Here is a 4005-nt window from a genome sequence, read left to right on the forward strand (position 1 = left end):
CGACAGTAACAATCGCAGAGGTGCTCCCTTTACCTCCTAGCCGAACAATCGAGAACGTAGGGGTAAGCACACGAGCCAGGCAACCCAGCTTGGCCAAAACTTAAGTCATATCGATGCATATAATGGTGAATAAAAGGTACATGTGGAGGCTTGACACATGTGCTTGGCATGAAGCCCTTATAATTAAGCTTCTGGTAAAGAAGCCCCCAGGTATAATGAGTGTGGATAGCACATCAATTGCGCGCGAACGTTGTGCAAGTAGGCCCTTTAAGGCTTGATGAATAGGGTGAGAAAAAGATAAACAAAAGGCAGCTGAAGTAAAAAAAATTTGGACGGGGGGAAAGGGACGAACTCTTAGTCCGGCGCTAGGCATAGAATTTTCGGAGGCGGGCTGCGTTCCATGGGTTCGGCTCGAGTCGGTTATCTGATGCATTTCATAGACGGTACGCTCCGCCGGTCAGGACTTGATCGATGATGAAGGGACCTTCCCATTTGGGCTTGAGCTTGTCCTTTTTCTTGTCCGACACGCGTAGAACCAGTTCGCCAACGTTGTAAGTCTTGGCCCGTACTTCTCTGCTTTCGTATCTTCGAGCCTGCTGCTGATAGAATGCGGAACGAGCCTTGGCGACGTCGCGTTCTTCCTCCAATGCGTCCAAGCTGTCCTGCCGATCCAACTCGACTTCTCTTTCTTTGTACATGCGCACTCGAGGTGAGTCATGAATTATGTCACAGGGCAAAACTGCTTCTGCGCCGTATACCATAAAAAATGGTGTGAATCCGGTAGTACGGTTAGGCGTTGTCGGCAGCCCCCAGAGTACGGAGTCGAGCTCCTCTACCCAGTGCGTGTCAGATTTCGTAAGGAACCGCACCAGTCTGGGTTTGATGCCGCTCGTTATTAGACCATTTGCTCGTTCCACTTGACCGTTGGTTTGAGGATGATAGACTGAAGCGTAATCGAGCTTGATGCCCATATTTTTGCACCATGATTTAACCTCATCGGCCATGAAGTTCGTGCCGTTATCGGTGATGATGCTGTGGGGGACACCATAATGGTGTACTACCCTGGATATAAAGTCTATCACTGGTCCGGACTCTGCCGTTTTAACTGGCTTGGCCTCTATCCATTTGGTGAATTTATCCACCATGACCAATAGGTACCTTTGCTTGTGGGTTCCCCCTTTAAGTGGTCCAACCATGTCAAGCCCCCAGACCGCGAACGGCCAGGTAATGGGTATAGTTTTGAGGGAGGTGGGTGGCATATGGCTCTGATTAGCAAAGAGCTGACAACCGACGCATCTTTGGACAAAGTCCTGAGCATCTGCTCGGGCCGTCGGCCAATAAAATCCTGTACGGAATGCCTTTCCTACAAGGGCCCGAGCTGCGGCGTGGTGTCCGCCTAGTCCGGCATGAATTTCAGCCAGGAGGTTTCACCCTTCCTCTTCGGAGATACACCTTTGAAGGACTCCGGTTGTGCTTTTCTTATAAAGTTCTCCCTCATAGACCTTGTAGGCTTTAGATTGCCGGACAATGCAGCAGGCCTCATTTTGGTCTTCGGGAAGCTCCTGCCTAAGCAAGTAGGCGAGGAATGGTTCTGTCCACGGGGCAATTACTGCCATTATGTCGTGGGCTGAAGGTGTTATGTCATTGGCTGAATCGCCGGTTGGTGCGGCTTGTTCCGGTTTGTTATTTCCGGACTCCTCTTCCCATAGTACGGATGGCTTGAAGAGCCGTTCCAGGAAGATGTTAGGAGGGACAGCGTCGCGTTTTGCGCCGATGCGTGCTAGTACGTCGGCTGCTTGGTTATTATCCCGGGCTACGTGATGGAATTCAAGTCCTTCAAACCAAGCTGACATTTTTAGGACAGCGTTGCGGTATGCTGCCATTTTCGGATCTTTGTCGTCAAAGTCTCCGTTTATTTGGGATATTGCGAGGTTTGAATCCCCGCGCACCTCTAGGCATTGAATGCCCATGGAGATTGCCATCCGGAGACCATGTAAAAGGGCCTCGTATTCGGCTGCGTTGTTGGAGTCCGTGTACACTATCTGAAGTACGTATTGGACTGTGTCTCTGGTCGGGGACGTCAATACGACGCCAGCCCCCAATCCAGCTAACATTTTAGAGCCGTCGAAGTGCATAATCCAATTGGATTATGCGCCGTACTATTTAGGGAGTTCGGCTTCGGTCCATTCAGTGACAAAGTCAGCCAAAACTTGTGACTTTATTGCTCGCCGAAGTTTGTAAGTTATATCAAATGGTAAGAGCTCAATGGCCCATTTTGCAATCCTGCCCGTCGCATCACGGTTGTTTATAATGTCGTTAAGTGGTACTTCAGAGGCCACTGTTATCGAACACTCTTGAAAGTAGTGTCGGAGCTTCCGGGATGCCATGAACACCACGTATGCTATCTTCTGATAGTGCGGGTAACGGGACTTGCAGGGGGTTAACATAGTGGATACGTAGTATACTGGTTTTTGAAGAGGGAATTTTTGCCCTTCTGTCTCTCGTTCGACGACGAGTACCGCGCTTACAACTTGATGCGTTGCTGCGATGTATAACAACATTGGTTCGCCCAGGTTGGGCGCAACTAGGACCGGATTTGTTGCCAATATGGCCTTTATTTCTTCGAGTCCGGCGGTGGTAGCATCCGTCCACTCGAAGTGTTCGGTGCGCCTAAGGAGGCGATAGAGGGGCAATGCCTTTTCTCCTAGACGGGAGATAAAGCGGCTTAGAGCCGCCACGCATCCAGTCAATTTTTGTATTTGCTTGAGGTCTTTTGGGATATCTAGCTGTGACAGAGCTCGGATCTTGGCTGGGTTTGCTTCAATTCCTCTACCGGATACGATGAAGCCTAGCAGCTTTCCAGCTGGTACGCCGAAAACGCATTTTTCCGGATTCAGCTTGATGTCATATGCTCTGAGGTTGTCGAATGTGAGCCTCAAGTCGTCTACTAGAGTTTCGACGTCTTTAGTTTTGACGACTACGTCGTCTACGTATGCCTCTACTGTTTTGCCGATCTGGGTAGCCAGACATGTCTGAATCATGCGCTGATATGTTGTGCCGGCGTTTTTAAGTCCGAAGGGCATCATGTTGAAGCAGAATGGTCCATATGGAGTGATGAATGCCGTTGCGGCTTGATCCGCTTCTGCCATCTTGATTTGATGATAGCCGGAGTATGCGTCCAGGAAGCACAATGAGTCGTGCCCTGCAGTGGCATCGATGATTTGGTCGATGCGGGGGAGGGGGAAGGGATCCTTTGGGCAGGCTTTATTTAGGTCTTTGAAATTGACACATAGGCGCCAGGATTTGTCCTTCTTTGGTATCATTACCAGGTTTGCTAGCCAATCCGGATGTTTGATGTCTCTGATGAATCCGGCTTCCAATAGTTTGGCTAGCTCTTCTCCCATTGCCTGCCTTTTGGGTTCAGAAAATCGTCGAAGAGCCTGTTTGACTGGCTTGACTCCTTTTAGGATGTTTAGGCTGTGTTTTGCCAATCTGCGTGGGATTCCGGGCATATCCGAGGGGTGCCAGGCAAAAATGTCCCAATTCCCTCGAAGGAATTCTCGCAGTGCGGCGTCTACATCAGGGTTCAATTGTGCCCCGATGGAGGCCGTCTTTGTCGGGTCCGTTGGGTGGACCTAGAATTTTACTATTTCATCTGCTGGTTTAAAGGAGGTGGACTTGGATCTCTTATCGAGTATCACATTGTTCCTATTCACCATAGAGCGCAGCGCGGTGATTTCCTCTGCCGCTAGGGCTTCGGATAGTGCCTCTAAGGCTAATGCGGCTCTCTTGTTTTCGGCACGGAGTGCTATGTCTGGATCACTAACGAGAGTGATTATTCCGCCGGGCCCAGACATTTTGAGCTTTATGTACCCGTAATGGGGTACGGCTTGAAAAATTGTGAATGCCTCTCATCCTAATATAGCGTGATATCCGCTGTTGAACGGGGCCACTTGGAACGTGACTTCTTCGGATCTGTAATTGTCTGGCGAGCTGAATACCACA

Source organism: Triticum aestivum, chromosome 1B (assembly GCF_018294505.1).
Source record: "Triticum aestivum cultivar Chinese Spring chromosome 1B, IWGSC CS RefSeq v2.1, whole genome shotgun sequence".
NCBI classification, from domain to species: Eukaryota; Viridiplantae; Streptophyta; class Magnoliopsida; order Poales; family Poaceae; genus Triticum; species Triticum aestivum.